This window comes from Nicotiana tabacum, chromosome 6, assembly GCF_000715075.1.
Source record: "Nicotiana tabacum cultivar K326 chromosome 6, ASM71507v2, whole genome shotgun sequence".
Classification (NCBI taxonomy): Eukaryota; Viridiplantae; Streptophyta; class Magnoliopsida; order Solanales; family Solanaceae; genus Nicotiana; species Nicotiana tabacum.
This window is the reverse complement of record NC_134085.1, coordinates 207,616,322-207,635,658: the sequence shown is the minus strand read 5'-3', so window position 1 is coordinate 207,635,658 and position 19,337 is coordinate 207,616,322. Positions and strand designations below refer to the sequence as shown.

Sequence of the window (19,337 nt, the reverse complement as noted above, 5' to 3'; positions counted from 1 at the left end):
TAGCATTGATTTGTTGCCAGGCACTCAGCCCATATCTATTCCTCCTTATCGTATGCCCTCCCCTGAGTTGAAGGAGTTGAAGAAACAGTTACAGGAATTACTTGATAAGTGCTTTATTCGTCCCAGTGTGTCACATCGGGGTGCTCCTATATTGTTTGTGAAGAAAAAGGATGGTTCTATGCGTATGTACATTGATTATCGTAAGTTGAAAAAAGTTATAGTGAAGAGCTGGTATCTTTTGCCTCGTATTAATGACCTATTTGATCAGTTACAAGGTGCCCGAGTGTTTTTCAAGATTGATTTGCATTCAGGTTGTCATCAGTTGAAGATTCGGGAGCCAGATATCCCGAAGACTGCTTTCAAGACTCAGTATGGTCATTACGAGTTCCTGGTTATGTCATTTGGGCTGACCAACGCCCTAATAGAATTTATGCATTTGATACACAACGTATTTCGGCCTTATCTTGACTCATTTATCGTTGTCTTTCTTGATGACATTCTGGTGTATTCCTGGAGTCGGGAGGATCATGAGCAGCACCTAAGGACTGTGCTTCAGATCTTGAGAGAAAATAAATTATATGCAAAGTTTTCAAAATGTGAGTTCTGGTTAGATTCTGTGGCGTTCTTGGATCATATGGTAACGAGTGAAGGGATTAAGGTGGATCCAAAGAAAGTGGAAGCAGTTTAGAGTTAGCCCAGACCATCTTTAGCTATAGAGATCCGGAGTTTCCTAGGTTTGGAGGCATATTACCATCGATTCAGGTGGATCCAAAGAAAGTGGATTTTCATCTATTGCAGCACTCATGACTAGGCTGACCTAGAAAGGTGCTCCGTTCAGGTGGACGGAAGAGTGTGAGGAGAGCTTTCAGAAGCTCAAGATAGCTTTGACTACAGCCCCAGTATTGGTATTGCCTTCAGGTTCGGGGTCTTATACAGTTTATTATGATGCATCACGAGTTGGCCTCGGCGCGGTATTGATGTAGGATCGTAGGGTAATTGCCTACGCGTCTAGACAGTTGAAGGTGCATAAAAAGAACTACCCTGTCCACGACCTTGAGTTAGTTGCTATTGTTTATGCCTTGGAGGCACTATTTGTATTGTGTCCCTTGTGAGATCTACACCGATCACCAGAGTTTGCCGCATCTGTTCAAGCAGAAGGATCTTAATTTGCGTTAGAGGAGGTGGTTGGAGCTGCTTAAGGATTATGATATCACCATTTTATACCACCCAAGGAAAGCCAATGTGGTGGCCTATGCTTTGAGTCGCCGGAAAGAGAGTTTGGAGAGTTTAACTTATCTACCAGCGGCAAAGAGGCCCATCGCATTGGATGTTCAGGCCTTAGCCAACCAGTTTGTGAGATTAGATATTTCTGATCCTAATCGAGTATTGGCTTGTGTAGTCTCTTAGTATTCTCTTTATGATCGTACCAGGGAGCGTCAGTATGATGACCCCTCATCCGCTTGTCCTTAGGGACACGGTCCAGCACGGTGATGCCAAGAAGGTCACTATTAGGGATGATGGTGCATTAAGGATGCAGAGCAGGCTATGTGTGCCTAATATAGATGGTTTACGTGAGTTGATTCTTCAGGAGGCTCATAGCTCGCGGTACTTTATTCATTCGGGTGCCGCGAAGATGTATCAGGACTTGAGGCAGCATTATTGGTGGCGTAGAATAAAGAAGGATATAGTGGAGTATGTTGCTCGGTGCCTAAATACCAGCAGGTGAAGTATGAGCATCAACAGTCGGGTGGGTTGCTTCAGAAGTTAGAGATTCCGGAGTGAAAGTGGTAGCGGATCACCATGTATTTCGTTGTTGGACTCCCATGGACTCAGCGGAAGTTTGATGCAGTTTGGGTAATTGTGGATACACTGACCAAGTCAGCTCATTTCCTTCATGTGATGACTACCTATTCTTCTGAGCAGCTGGCTCGAGTTTATATCCGTGAGATTGTCAGACTTCATGGCGTGCCGGTATCCATCATCTCTGTCCGGGGCATGCAATTTACATCATGGTTCTGGAGAGCCGTACAACATGAGTTTGGTACTCGGGTGGAGTTGAGCATTTCATTTCACCCTTAGACGGACAGGCAAGCCGAGCGCACTATTTAGATTCTTGAGGATATGCTCCGTGTGTGTGTGATAGAGTTTGGATGTTCTTGAGATCAGTTCTTGCCACTTGCGGAGTTTGCCTACAACTACAGTTATCAGTTCAGTATTCATATGGCACCGTATGACACTCTCTATGGTAGGCGGCGTCAGTCCCCAGTGAGTTGGTTCGAGCCGGGTGAGGCTAGATTATTGGGCACAAACTTGGTTCAGGATGCTTTGGAGAAGGTTAAGGTGATTTAGGATAGACTTCGCATAGCCCAATCCAGGCAGAAGAGTTATGTAGACCGGAAGGTTCGCGATGTTTCCTTAATGGTTGGAGAGTGGGTCTTGCTTCGGGTTTTGCCTATGAAGGGCGTTATGAGGTTCGGAAAGAGGGGCAAGCTGAGCCCAAGGTTTATTGGACCCTTTGAGGTGTTGTGACGTGTTGGGGAGGTTGCTTATAAGCTTGCCTTACCTCCCAGCCTTGCAGGAGTTCATCTGGTATTTCATGTTTCGATGCTCTGGAGATATCATGACAATCTGTCTCACTTGTTGGATTTCAGTTCAGTCCAGTTGGACAAGGATCTATCATATGTTGAGGAGCCAATGGCTATTGTGGACAGGCAGGCTTGAAAGCTGAGGTCAAAGAACATTGCATTAGTGAAAGTTCAGTGACGGGGTTAGCTGGTCGAGGAGGCGACTTAGGAGACCGAGAAGGATATGCACATCTGTTATCCTCATCTTTTCACCACTTCAGGTATGTTTCCATGCTCGTTTGAGGACGAACAAATATTTTAAGAGGGGGAGGATGTAACAACCCGGCCGGTCATTTTGAGAGTTAGAGCCCCGATCCCCGATAAACTGCTTCCCCGTATCTATTTATGCTATTTTGACTTGTCGGGAGAGTTCGTTTTGAGTTTCGAAGTGTTTTGGGACACTTAGTCTCCAAAATGAGAGCTTATATCTTAGAATTTGGATCATAGTCGGAACAATGCAAAGGCGGCTCCGGAATGGAATTCTGTCGATTCAGTTAGCTCCGTGGGGTGATTTTGGGCTTAGAGGCATGTCTGAATTGTGTTTTGGAGGTCCGTAGCTCATTTAGGCTTGAAATGGCGAAAGTTAAATTTTTGGAGTTTCGGAACGGTAGTGGAATTTTTATATCGGGGTCAAAATCTGATTCCGGAAGTTGGAGTAGGTCGTATTGTTAAACATGACTTGTGTGCAAAATTTGGGGTCATTCGGACGTAGTTTGGTTGGTTTCGATATCGGTTGTAGAATTTTGAAGTTTCAAGTTTATTAGGTTTGGATTGGAGGATGAATTGTGTTTTAGCATTGTTTGATGTAATGTGAGGGCTCAAATAAGTTCGTATGGTGTTTTAGGATTAGTTGGTATGTTTGGTTGAGGTCCCAGGGGCCTCGGGTGTGTTTCAGATGCTCAACGGGTGAAAACTTGGACTTAGAGGATTTTTCTGGTGTGCTGGTTCTGGTGTTTTCGCACCTGTGGTAGGAAACCGCAGGTGTGGGGCTGCATATGCGGACAACCAAGCGCAGAAGCGGATTTTGGGAAAAGGTCTGGGGTCACAGGTGCGAGGGGAGTTCCGCATCTACGATGCCCATAGGTGCAAGTGAAGGAAACACAGGAGCGGTATGGGACCGCAGAAACGGATAAGGATTCGCAGGTGTGACCTGTTGATCGCAGAAGCGGACGAGGTGCATTAAGTGAAAAGCTGCACTTGCGATGGAAATTCTGCAGGTGCGGGACCGCAAATGCGGTCCTGGGATCGCAAAAGCAGAGATCGCTGGGCAGAAAAAGGGTAGATTCGAGGGTTTGGAATTCATTCCATAAATCAATTTTGAGCTCGGAGGAAGGCGATTTTGGAAATTCTGCAGGTGCGGGACTGCAGATGCGGTCCTGGGATCGCAGAAGACGAGATCGCTGGGCAGAAAAAGAGAGAATTCGAGGGTTTGGTGTTCATTCCATAAAATTCGATTTTGAGCTCGGAGGAAGGCGATTTTTCGAGAGTTTTTTAGAGAAAATATTTGGGCACTGTTGTGGTATACTCATGCTCTTTCATGCAAATATTTTTCGTGTGTAGATTCAGGTTCATCATACCAGCCTCATCACTACATGCAGTCGCTGCTGCTTGTTGGAGACTTCAAGGTATATCTGCCCCCGCGCGCAGATCCTCGGAGTCCCCCTCTATCCCCTTACATTCATTTCTCTTTCTTTCTTTAGAGATGATGTATAGAACAGTTAGAACATCTTAGTAGCTTGTGACTTGCGAGTTTCTGGGTTTTGGGTATTGTTCGGTATTTTTTTGAAGTGTTAACTGTATATGTCGAGCGGCATTTAGTTGCTTATTAGATAATTATACTGTCAGTAGTTAATATTCATGTTTTTGTTTCATTTCCGCAATGTGTTAGGTTTACCTAGTCATAGAGACTAGGTGTCGTCACGACAGTTCACAGAGGGAGAATTGGGTGGTGACAAGCTACAAATTCTAGCTTCTTCTAAGAAGTAGAAGGAAAAAAAATTAATTTTTTCAAGATAAGAATATCCTTATTGTAAATTTATATTTTTAAAATTATCCTTCATTAATTTAATATTTTTCATTTTTGTTTCTTCAATCCCTTTCAGCTCTTTTTTATTTCAGTTTATTTTCATTCTCATTATCCTATCTTCTTTGGAACAATCTTTTTACTATAAACAAATCTTTTTTTTTATTCTGCATTTTTTTTCTTTATTTCCTAATCATAATCTACAAGGCTAATCACCTGATTCAAATACTTCGTTCACAAGATATTTTTTTCTTTTGTAGTATATCAATATTATATGGTCTTTAGTTTGTACTTTGTTTTTTGTGTGTTCATGCATTATAGTTGAAAGTATGCAATACTATCTAATTTTTTATATCTCAAGAATATATAATATTTTTTAATGTTTATTTAAATATAATAAATAATTAATTAAATTATTTTATAATACTAAAGATTTCGAGTTAAGCAGGACCAAGACATAATATTTGGAGTGTACGTTCAATGGTGACACTCAAGAAAGGAAAGGGTAGGTGAGGTTGGACTCGCAGGTCATCCCTATTAGAGGGAGTTTTAAGTAGCTTGGGTCTATTATTCAGGGAGATGGGTAGATTGATGAAGATATCACACATCATATTGAGGTGGGATGAATGAAATAGAGACTCACTTCTGGTGTTTTGCGTGACAAGAAGGCGCCACCGAAACTTAAGGATACGTTCTACAGAGTGGTGGTCAGACCAACGATATTGTATAGGGCTGAGTGTTGGCCAATTAAGATCGCTCATGTTCAGAAGATGAAGGTAGAAGAGATGAATGTTGAAATGGATGTGCGGGCACACCAGGTTAGATAGGATTAGAAATGAGGTTTTTCGCTACAAGGTGGGTATGGCCCCTATTGAGGACAAGATGAAGGAAGCGCAACTTAGGTGGTTTGGTCATGTGGGGGGGGAGAAGCACAGACGCCCTGGTGAGGAGGTTTGAGAGGTTGATATTGTAGGGCCTACAGAGAGGTAGAGGTACGCCAAAAAAGAGGTGGGGAAAGGTAATTAGGAAAGACATGGTGCAGCTTCAACTGACCGAGGACATGACCTTTGATACGAAGGTATGGAGGTCGAAGATTAGGGTAGTAGAATAGATAATCTAGAGTTTTCATAACAGTAGTATTGGCACGCAGTCTTGCTTTTTGTTGGTAGTAGGTTTTAATGACTAACCGTTGTTTTAATTCATTGTTGATCACTTTACTATCTTGTTGTTTTATTCTGCTTTTATATGGCTTTTTGGTACTGTCCCTTCTTGTCAATATTTTCATTAATGTGGTGCTTATGATATCCTGAGCCGAGGATCTATTGGAAATAACCTCTCTATCCTCACAAGGTAGGGATAAGGTCTGCGTATACACTACCCTTCCCAGACCCCACGGTGTAGGATAATACTTGGTATATTGTTATTGTTGTGTTGTATTTTACTATAAAATGTTTGAATTTGATTCTCTTTTCTTGTCACGATCCGGATTTCCCACCCTCGGGAGTCGTGATGGTGTCTACTTGTGAAAGCTAGGCAAGCCGCGTAATATAGAATCACTACCTCTTTTATTTAGCCTTTTTAACAATTTAAATTAACATACGATCAACAATGAAATATTAACGATAAATGAATACATGCGGAAGACTTAATCTGATAACTTAGCCAAAACTAGTACGACAATACCAACATACATCTCTACCCGGAACCGGTGTCACAATATCACGGACCATATACTAATACTACATACAAATATCTGGAAAGAAAGATACAATCTGTCTCTAAAATAAATGAAAACAGAACATAAGGATAGAAGAGAACGTCGGGCATGGAGACACCTACAGGACTACCTCGGGATCTCTAACTGGACTGAAGGCAGCCACCCAAAGCTACGGTCCAAAAGCTACCACTCCGGGATTTGTACATAGTGCAGAGTGTAGTATTAGCACAACCGACCCCATGTGCTGGTAAGTGCCTGGCCTAACCCCCGCGAAGTAGCGACGAGGCTAGGACTAGAATACCAGATAAACCTATGCAGTTATATAATATACAACGGAAAATAAAACAGGAATAAACAAGTAAAATGGGAGGGGTACATGATGCGGGGGAATATCACTACCAACAGTAAATTAAGAGAAAGGCATAAGGGTAATCTAGAATTTACAGTGAAATAATAACTAGTAACCAATCCATAAACACTTTGTATTCTCAATTGTTGCGGCGCACAACCCGATCCCAAAACATAATAATGTTGTTGCGGCGTGCAACCCGATCCATATTATTTATCACTGTTACAGCGTGCAACCCGATCCAATTATATTATTATTGCGGCGTGCAACCCGATCCAATTATATCATTATTGCGGCATTCAACCCGATCCAATTATATCATTATTGCGGCGTTCAACCCGATCCAATTATAATATTGTTGCGGCACGCAACCCGATCCAAATATAATATTGTTGCGGCGTGCAACCCGATCCAAATATAATATTGTTGCAGCGCGCAACCCGATCCACATATATAGTTCAACACCAATCACAATGAAAGTCCCGACAAGGGATCAATAAAGAAACAACACTGTCTCGGTAAGGGAATCGACAGTATAAGTAAATACGTCCGGGCAAGGGAAAATCAGCTATAACCAAACTTATTCCAACATCTAACTACCTCAACTAGCACCAATACTCAATCCTAAGTAATTTCCACGAGAATAATCATAATCCTTGCTCAACATAGAGAATCAACAACATAGGCATTTGTAGTATTTATTAAGAACACAACAATTTCAATTTAAGACTCACGGTCATGCTTGACACCAACGTATAGATACTCGTCACCATGCCTATACGTCGTACTCAACAAGTAACATGTAGCAAATAGGACACAACTCCTAATCCCTCAAGCTAAGGTTAGACCAAACACTTACCTCGAACTTCCGTGGTCAACTCAAGCCTCAAACACCGCTTTTCCTTTAGAATTCGCCTCCAAACAACTCGTATCTAGTCTAAATTAATTTAACAACATCAATAAATGCTAAAAAAAATCATATCCAATGCTCAATTATAGGTTTTCTATCATTTTCCCCAAAAAGTCAAAAATCGACCCCGGGCCCGCTTGGTCAAAATGCGAGGTTCGGACCAAACCCGATCACTAATTCACCCATGAGCCCGAATATGTAATTAGTTCCAAAATCCGACCCCAAAACGAGGTCTAAATCTGAATTATGCAAAAAGCCCTAACTCTAACCAAATCCCTAATTTTCTACCCTTAAGAGCATGATTTAGGCTTAGAAATCTAATGAGTGTTATTGGAAATTGAAGAAAATGAGTCTAAGATTACATACCTATGAATTTGTGGTGAAGTTCTCTTTCTAAAATCGCCCAATTTGGAGTTTGGAAGAAGAAGTTATGAAATGTTGGCGAAATCCCGTTCTTGCTTCTGTTTTAAAATCACTGGGCAGACTTTCATCACATTCGCGATGGGTCGGGCCCAATTAACCATCGCGTTCGCAATCACAGGCTCGCATTCGCTGAGCTTTGACTCCTTGAATCTGCGCGTTCGTGGGCTAGTGGCCGCGTTCGCGATAGCAGGTCCGCGTTCGCGAAGGGAAACACCCCAAAGGCTTCGCGTTCGCGTCTTGTTTCTCGCGTTCGCGTAGAAGGAAAATTTCTTCAGCCTGACTTACCCTTCGCGTTCGCGAGAGTCCTTCCGCGAACGCGAAGAACAACACACCAGAACACCAGAAACTGAAAACCTGCAACTTTTTCTAAGTTCAAAACCTTCTGAAACCCATTCGAAACTCACCCTAGCCTTCAGGGCTCCAAACCAAACATGCATACTAACTCAAAAACATCATATGAACTTATTTGTGCAATCAAATTGCCAAAATAACCTCTTAAACAACGAATTTAGCATAGAAATCTAAGAAAAATCTCAAAACTTTCAAAGTATCAATTTTCACAACTACGGGTCCGAATCACCACAAACGACTTTCGTTTCTTACCAAATTTCACAAACTCATCTTAAATAACATATAAGACCTGTACCAGGCTTCGGAACCAAAATACGGGCCCGATACCATCAAGTTTTAAACACGTTTCATTTCCAAAACTCATAAATAATTTTAGAAAATAATTTTCTTTTAAAAATGCATTTCTCGGGCTTGGGACACCGGAATTCGATTCCGCGCATACGCCCAAGTCCCATAATTTTCCATGGACCTTTAGGGATCGTCAAATCACGCGTCCGTTTACCCAAAATATTGACCGAAGTCAACTTAAATCAATTTTAAAGTCAAAATTCATCATTTTTCACAGATTTTCACATAATGGTTTTCCGGCTATGCGCCCAGACTGCGCACGCAAATTGAGGTGATGCCGAAAGAGGTTTTTAAGGCCTCGGAATGCAGAATTCATTTCTAAAACAAGTGATGACCTTTTGGGTCATTACACGTTTAAATAATATTAATTGTAAATTGAATATTGATATACAAAATGTTCTTGTAAATTATGGCTAATACAAGGTATATAAATAGTGATTTCAAATCTGGAGGTTAATCATACTCTGACAATTTTACGCAAGGCCGAGTTCGATTTTTCTGGAGTGATAGTGAAAAGTTGACAAATAAGTTACCCTTAATGCCACTCTACTGAATCGTACATGAGACTTTCACCTCATATCTTCTCGTTCAATTTTTTTGAATTTATTGGATCATTGTAATTTCTTGATTATTACATGATGATTTTTTAACTTTTCATATATAAAAAAGAAATAGAAAGTCGTTATTTGGTAATTTGATACTCAAAAGTACTTTTTGAAAGGATTGGCCAAACAGAATTTGGTTATCAAATATTGTAAAAAGTATTTCTCAAATGAATCGATCATACACAAACTTTTACTTTACAAAAATATATTTTTTTGAAAAGTACTTCTCAAAAGAAGCAGTTTTTGACAACTTGGTCAAACAAGCTCTATCGAGTACCTGATAAATTTACTATAGCTTTAAATAGGAGTGGCAAACGGGCGGGTCGGGTCGGATATGGTTCAGGTCGAAAACGGGTAATGAAAAAAATGGGTAAATTATCTGACCCGACCCATATTTAATATGAATAAAAAATAGGTTAACCGACGAATAATATGGGTCCATGACTTCTTATATATGATCACTTTTGGGAGAATTTTTAGTCTCCCTAACTTGAGGAACCCCCAATTTGAGGCTTTACAAATGTGAAAGTTAGACCCATTGGTTATCCATTGGTTATCTATTTTCTAAATGGATAATATGATTCTTATCCATATTTGACCCATTTTTAAATAGTTCATTATCCAACCCATTTTTTAATGAATAATATGGATGATTAACTGTTTTCTTTGAACAATGTTGCCACCCCTACTATTAAATCCAAAAGAGAAAAATGAAGGGAAGAAAGAAACAAAAGGAGGAAAAAGATACTACTATGAGTTTTTGTGAAGCCTACTTTTAAAGATTATGATTACGAAAAAATATGAACCTACCATGAAATGAAGTCAAGGTGACAAAAAAATAGAAAAGAATATTATTATGCACTAATAGAATTAGAGAGTACCATAACTATCTATATTTTGCCACTTACGTTTACAATTTAATAAAAGAACAGTAAAAATATGTCAAACTTGTTTGTTTCAATGCAACGTATTGAGAAATTGAAAGTTCATCTCATCATGAATGGTTTAATTCCGTACTAAATTATGCATAAATAGAGAAGTAAGATTTAATTATTAGTATAATGCAGAAGAGAATCACTGAAAGTCGTGTTATAATCTTTGTAGGATAGACAAATGCAGAGAGAGATGATGAAATAGTGAGGAGAAACAGGCATATGAGGAACTAGTTTTCTGAAAGATGATTCTAGACGTGGATTCCGAAGAGACACGGTGGCTTGTTAGATGCCTACATAATTTTGAAAGGCTGCTTTTGTTTTGCTAAAGAGATGCAATTAAGTATTTTAAGCGTTTGGATGAAATGAAGACTTGGAGATTTTGGTTTGAAATGGATGACTTTCGGTTAATTTTGAAACGGTGCAATTTATCTTAGTCCTACAATTGAAGATCAACTATTTTTGGATTAATAATAATTGAGTATTGTATTAAAAATAAAGGGAAAAGCCAAAAACTTGAGAATTTAGATAAATATATTTTTTGGTCAATGGGAAGTGCCACATCATCTCTTAATGGCCCTCATTTATAGATATTTATAGATTCATCAAGCCTTTAACTTATTGTACTAGTTATCAGTCATTACTATATCTAGTATCTAGTATATTGTATTGATCTATTGTTATATCTAAATTTTGACAAATCCACGAATATACTGATCTACGGAAGTATTTACTTTTCCAATCGGTTATTATAAAATGATTGCTTAAAGCTGGAATTTCTAAAATTTAATCATTTACTTTTAATGTATAACTTAAACTCTACTTATATAATTAGTTCCTAAATATAATCAACTTCAAGCTGCAGTAAAAAAGGAGATCGAGTTGCCATAAATTAACGATAATATTTTAGTTATATATGATGAATATATCATTTGGATATGGAATTCAATTCATTAATTGAAACATGCCCACCTAAATAAAATGGTAGGCAAAATGACATAAATAATTCATGTGACCGGTTCAATTAGTTTCACATTGAATTTTGTTGATCGCCTTCTATTCTGTACGTCGGAGTAATTAGCTTTTGACAACGAAGACAGAAATAAAAGTTCCATAGCTTTAAAAGTAGGGGTGTACATATGTCGGGTTGGTTCGGATTTTATGATTATCAAGCCAAATTAATTGTGTCGGGTTATTAAATCTAAAGACCAAACCAAACCAATAAAACTCGGGTTTTTCAATCTCGGTTTTTTTCGGGTTATTCAGATTTTTTTCCGGTATAATCTTTGTAGAACAAAACATATAACTTGTGCTCAAAATATTTCTTTAATCCTAGTAAGATACAACTATATAAAGTATTTTTCAAGAAAATAATACAAAATATGAGATGTGTCATGACATTATCCTAAAATATTCAACAATAAAGACAATAAAATTATGTAATATAAATGTTAATTAAAAAATCATAATAAAAATAAATATAATCTAAAAGTACTAAGTCATGCTAAAGTAAGTAGACTAATAAGGGAGTATTAATTACATGACTAAATGCTAAAGAAAAGATAAAAATTGGTTATGCATTTAAATCTAAATTATTGTAAAACAAAAATAGATATTCAATACATACCCGTTCGTAGTATTGACTATTGAATTGAATGTCCTTTGTTAGCATTAGTATTGATTTGATTTTGATTTGGGCTTTTGTTAGCATTATTTAATTTAAATATTTATAATATTTATGAAATTCTTTAAGAAATATTTATAAATTACATCACAATAAATATATTTATATATTAAATATATCTAAAATTTCTATATATATAATGTCGGGTTGGTTTGGTTTCGGTTTGGCTTTCTTTAGTTAAAACCAAATCAAACCAATTATGGTCGGGTTTTTTTTTCCAATACCAAACCATAATCGGGTTTTTTTTATCGCTTTGACTCGGATTATTGGATTGGTGCGATTTGTCGGTTTCCTTTGTACACCCCTATTTAAAAGTAATCCCATAACTTTTGACAACAAAGAAAAAGAAATAAAAGCCTCATTACATTTTGGTCACCAACTTAAGCAAGCATATTAATTACAAGAGCACAAGAAATGAATGCTTTGTAAGTTCGTCCAATATGTACTATGTAATAATACAACTTGGATGGCACACCAAATTAACGACATAATATTTTGTACCAACAAAATAGCATAAAAAGCGATATGGTTTTCCTCCTTATTCGGACAACAAACTCTCTCTCTATATATATATCCAGCGTAGCATCTGGTTAGCATGAAGAGGCAATCCAATATCCATAACTAGTCTTGGCAACTCCAATGCCTTTCGCTCCACGTTCCTCCACATATATATGTAATTCAAAAAATGCACATAAACACCATATTCTTGTTTCATGAAAAACTTAGTTATCTAATTAGATGTGAGTGAGCTCTGATACCAATTGATGGATTATTATATGCAGCGGAAGCAATCCCAGTATCAAAATCACATGTAATTTAGACAACTAGCATAAACGGGATTTCACGGGTTACCTCTTGAAGCGTGAACATATCTCTTCTACCACGTGAGCCTTCAGTTCCATAACTTCTCAATGGAATCTCCATCACCCGCACAATCGTGATCCTCGAACGTTCCACAGTCTTCTATTGTGTTACCCAAATAATACCCGAAAATAGCAATTTCGTGTGGGCGAAATTTCTAGGAAAACTTGGCTGAAAATTTCAGCCACCATGTACTCATCCCTCTAGGTGGAAAACCTTATGTATTTATAGCACAAGTTTTAAGGGTTAAGACCCTTTTCCAAAACCTGTTAGGTTTTCTTTTCCACCAGAAAAAGGATTCCTTTATTTCCTATTATTTAGGCACAGTGGGGACCACAGAATTTAATTAACAAGGCTTCAATTATGGAATTAATTTCTAATTTTCGAAATTAATATCTACCATAATTAATTACGAATTATTCCACTAAAAATTCGTAATTGCACTCCTTATCCAATTTCGAAATTCATCCATTAAATCTTATTTAACTCCCCATATTAAAATTCAGATACTAATCAAGTAAATTAAATTACTGATGATTTAATTTATTGATTATTTCCTTTAGACTTTCGCTTAACTTATTTCATGTGTCGGATACAAAATCCACCGGCCGGGTTTACACATGCAAACTTATAAGCTTTCATAAAGGTATATCATCAATCTCTAAACCGAGACATGGATTCCATCAACTAACTATTACTTCGCCAATGTATATTATTATTATCCAATTTACCAGGCATATTGACCCACGAAAGAATCTCGCCTTTTAATAAATCAAAACAATAATAATATACACAGCTAATAATAATTATATCAAGATTAAGAGTATAAGTACATTTAATGGCTAGAGAGTAAATTTTATTAAGTCAGTATAAAATACTTATCTCTACCTGGTCCGTTCAATACATACAAAATGTATTAGCACAAGAAGTTGGAATTAAACCATTCCCATAATCAAGATTAATTATATTTAATCTTGTGCTACAATCATTCCTGATGGTTTGTCCAATTCCATCATTAGATTGTGAACTCAAACTTTATACTTATAAGAACTGATGATTTAATCTTCCGTGTATAAGCTAAATTCTATACACTAAATCATCTACTATATAAGCAAAGGACACAGACTATTATATGATCTATTTAAAACTGAATAAACAATTATTTCATAATAAATACTATATCTAAACCAAACTCATGGTTAATAGTATATATCCCAACAATCTCCCACTTAGACTTTTAACCATGATAATTATTAGAATATACTATATCCAAATGCATGGTTAATAGTATATGCCCCAACAATCTCCCACTTAGACTCATAACCATGCATCTACAACTTTCTCAGGCATTCTTTTACATGACTATTAAAAGTCTTCACCAAATAAGGTTTTGTTAAAGAATCTTGCCAAGTTATATCTGATGCAATATTTGTCAGTAGTACTTTGTCGTAATTATCTAGTTTGGTATTAAACTCTTCAGAGATCCTGTTACCGAAACTATCCCAAGAATGAACACCGAACTATAATTTTCTTTAGCTTTCTCCCACTAAGACGAAGTACCACTAATATTACCTTCGTTACCTCACGACATTGAAATATTAGTGACTTCTTACTATAGTGTTCAATGTTCAAACATCACTCCCACTCGATAAAGGCATATTATGTCTATTAACGTTCTCCCACTACTTAAATGCAATGGAACGTCAATTCTGACGTGTGGGTTTTGATGTTCTTGAACATCTAGTTATTTCTTTGCCCAATTCCTGTAAAAATAGTTTACTTCTAGGAACATGTTTTATTAAACAGTCCTTATCTAGAAAAATGCATTTGTTTTAACAATTGCCTTATTTTCTTTAGGACAACAAAATAAAGCTTCATTCGTTTTCTTGGATATTCGATAAACATGCACCTATCCATCCTTAGTTCCAACTTACATATCTGCTTTCCCTTTCAGCACATATGCGGGATAATCCTATATCTGAACATGCCACAGACCAAGCTTACATTCAGTCCACAGTTCTATAGATGTCCCAGATACTAGCTTATAACGAACTAAATTCAGAATGTAATTTGAAGTTTCCAGGAAATATTCCAAAAATAAATAAGACAAATCTGAATAACACATCATTAGTCTATCCATATCCAAAAGAGACTTATTTCTTCTTTCTACTACACGACTCTATTATGGAGTTTACGGTGTAGTCAATTGAGATGTAATCCCTATTCTGATATGTAACTAAAAAACTCTTTAGAGAGATGCTCGCCACTACAATCAAATTGTAGTAATTTAATATATTTCTTTGGTGCTTCTCTATTTCAAGTCTTCAAAACCTTGAATTACTTAATTCATTAAGACTTACAGTGCATCAAATAAATATATTAATATTTTGAGTAATCATTTATGAACGTCATAAAATACTCAAAATCTATCTCTTACGAGTATGTTCATTTAACCATACAGATCAGAAAGGATTCATTCTAGCTTATCACTAGTTTTATTTCCTTTTAAAGGGAAACATCTTTTAGTCAAATTTCCTTCCAAACAGGATCCACAAGTTGGTAGTGCCTCTACTTTCAATGAACCTTAAGGTCCATACTTGACCAACTTGAAATCCTATCCAGATTAATATGACTTAGATAAAAGTGCACAGATAAGTTTTACTCAATTTTGAAGAACATATTCTCTTATGAGGTTGACTAATATTGTTCTGTTCAGGAGAGACATCAATATATAATAACAAGGTCATGCATTCATGTACCACAAGAGATAAAGTGTTTATTAAGCTCAATAACTCAAGAGTTATTCGAAAAATAAAACAAATATCCATATCTTATTTTGCCCAGAAACCGGAATTAAATTCCTTCTAACAAAAGTACATATATTGCATCCTTAAAATTAATGCCTTATCACTAAAAGAAAATTTTAACAAGTAATACGACAAATTGCATAAAATCATTGTGGAGTTGAGATAAAAATATTAAATAGATCATAATAAGTCAAAACACTGAATAGTAAAATTCAGACTGCATTCAATATTTATATACATACATGCATCTGGAATAATAAATTTCGATGGGAAAAGAATTATTCATGCAAAGTATATTATATAATGCAAGAATTATACAATCCAAAAATAAATAGAACCAACTCAGATGGAGAGCATACTATTATTTTCAGTCAATTATATATAACTTTTTAATACAAAAATTTTAAAACACACTACACATATATGTCATGCATCTTGAATAGCAATTTCGATGGGAAAGAACTACTCATGCAACATACATATGCAATGCCAGATTATTCACTCCAATAATTAAAACAGACCCAACTCAGATGGAGAGTATACTGTTAATTTAAGTCAAGTGAACATCATTTTTAATAGCTCTAGTTTCATTGATCCAACATGTATACTCAGATGGAGAGTAAGTACACGATATCAATTACTAGTATTTCACCTAGTGAGCTTACAATAAATTTATCCGATATGGAGGAAGACCTAAAGTCAACGCATAAATTTATTACTCACTTGAAATTAATAGTTGAAGACCATAGAAATATATTTCTATCACCACTTAATCATGATTGTATTGTAGTTACAAAATTGATTCAACCCTTTAAGCTCAGATGGAGAGTTAATACTGATTATCAATAACTAGTAACTATAGCCAGTGGGTTCATAATAAATTTATCCGATATGGAGGAAGACCTAATGTCAACGCATAAATTTATTATCTCACTATAAATAAAAAAATGAAGACCATAGGGGTTTATTCCCATCACCACTTTATCACAACCGCGAACTTTTCTCTGAGGATTAAGTTCTATATTAAAAAAAATGCTCAATACCCATTTAAACAGTCTTAAAATACTAAAATTAATATTTCACACTGTATAGTGGTGATTATTGTTGACTGGACTATTTCTGATAAATCTACCAAATTTCATATCAATCAAAAATTGTGACCAAATTTGGAAAATTATCATTTTAAGCATTTTTTTAAGAATTTAAAATATGACCTACATTTTTTTTATCATATACCAATTCATGTCAAATCAACATGTGTTATCATGTTCCAGATTAGACATATAAAATGATAGAAAGAATGACTTTTCGTATGTAAATCACATTTTAATCCGTCAAACCTCCAACAAACTCACCTAAACGATCCCAAATCGTCAAAATACGATGTGATTCACTGCATAGCAGTGAGTTCTTCTTAAATGATCGTTTCCAATGATCCTACCGAATTTCAGGTCATTCGGAGATCGTGAAATTCATGATCGCCAAAAACTAGACCAAATTCGAATAATTTTTTTTTTGGCGTAGTCAGGATTAAATCCATGTGATTTGCATTCTTGCTATATATCATATCAAGTTAAATCATCATGTTTCAGATTTAACACAAATATAGCCGATATATAAAGAATAATTTTTCATATTTATAACAAATTCAATTTAATAAACTGCTTGAAAACCCATCTAAACGACCTCAAAATGCCAAAAAAAACATGATTCACTGCATAGCAAGGAGTTTTTTTTTTCACTAGATCGTTTTCGATGAACCCACCAAGTTTCAGGTTAATCGGAGTCCGTCAAATTCATGACCACTAGCCTGTAACCAATCTCGGAGAATAACCGTTTTAAGTAGTTTCATGAATTAAAATAAATATGATATTGATTTCCATTCTCCTTATAATTACACTATGAGCTGAAAGCATATATTATTTTCTTCCTATTTCTAGGATATATAATATCTCCTTTTGCAATAAATTATCCTTTTATTAAATACATAAGAACCTGAGATATTATATTTTCTCCCGTTCAGTGAAAACCCCAATATCTCTTCTCATGGGTGGAGTTAGTTTCACTAGTACCCAAAGATAAATACTCTTTTTCTAGTTATGAACCTCCACCATTAATGTAGATTTCTCAAGGATAATTTTCACATGGTATATTAAACATATTTCAATGACTCAAATAAATAAACCATTTTGTGGATCCTACTTATTAATCATAATGCTCAATCCATGAATAGATATAATTTCACATGTACAAATTTACTAAGAATTTTTCATGAGTTCAAATAAATAAACCACTTCAGTGGTAACTATTTATTACTCATAAAATTCTCAATTTACAAGTGAATATATATTTAGCTCATAAAATTATTTTATGGTAGACCATAGCTTAAAAGTCATACCAACATTATAAAACTCATACAACATACCGTCATATTTCACTTAATTAGAACCTCCAATCAGAGAACAAAATTCTTCATCGAAAATCCAAACTAGTAATCACGTAGGGCATGAAAATATAAACATAAATTTGAGAAATTTTTTATGCACAAACATGCCAAACACTCCAATCATTAGTCATCCAGGATATCAAATAGAGAATTTTACTTTCTTACAAAATAATTACATCATTACACAATATGAATTATACCTTGTAAGACCTAGTCAATAAAATCTTACACCTCTATTATTGAATTTAATACAACAACACGTTTATTTGCTAATAGTCAATGTGTAAACCTATTATATGACTAGTATTTAATCATGGGGACCATGGGGAGTCATCCCCAACACCATTGAATTAAAAAAGAATTAAAATTATTAAGAAATAATTTTCAGAAAATAGAAAAACTTCCAACACACAGTCCAAACGACCCCAAAACGCCGAAAAATACCATGATTCACTGCAAAAGCAGTGAGTTTTTCTCATCACGGCGTTTCCGATGGACCCACCAAATTTCAGCTCAATCGGAGTTCGTCAAGTTCGCTGACCTCCGAAAATTCCGGCTATTCGGTCAAAAACAGGTTTTGCGTTTTCTAGGGTTTACCCCAAAAAATTTAGATAATCTCAATCAAATATCAATAAGAAAACATATATCTCATGATTATAAGAATAATCCATAAATTATGCACAGTTAATTCACAAAACAGCAATGCAATTTTTCAGAAAACCACATATATATGTAATTCAAAAAATGCACATAAACACCATATTCTTGTTTCATGAAAAACTTATTTATCTAATTAGATGTGAGTGAGCTCTGATACCAATTGATGGATTATTATATGCAGCGGAAGCAATCCCAATATCAAAATCACATGTAATTTAGACAACTAGCATAAACGGGATTTCACGGGTTACCTCTTGAAGCGTGAACATATCTCTTCTACCACGTGAGCCTTCAGTTCCATAACTTCTCAATGGAATCTCCATCACCCGCACAATCGTGATCCTCGAACGTTCCACGGTCTTCTATTGTGTTACCCAAATAATACCCGAAAATAGCAATTTCGTGTGGGCGAAATTTCTAGGAAAACTTGGCTGATAATTTCAGCCACCATGTACTCATCCCTCTAGGTGGAAAACCTTATATATTTATAGCACAAGTTTTAAGGGTTAAGACCCTTTTCCAAAACCTGTTAGGTTTTCTTTTCCACCAGAAAAAGGATTCCTTTATTTCCTATTATTTAGGCACAGTAGGGACCAC

At 36.0% G+C, this 19,337-nt stretch overlaps 1 long non-coding RNA gene across 1 annotated transcript; it reads left to right on the top strand.

Moving 5' to 3' along the window:
* The first annotated feature begins 12,307 nt into the window (after positions 1-12,307).
* Positions 12,308-17,833, top strand: LOC142182329 (uncharacterized). The gene is made up of 2 exons (XR_012711149.1): positions 12,308-12,639; positions 12,795-17,833. It is a non-coding gene; the product is annotated as an uncharacterized LOC142182329 (long non-coding RNA).
* The last annotated feature ends 1,504 nt before the right edge of the window (positions 17,834-19,337 follow it).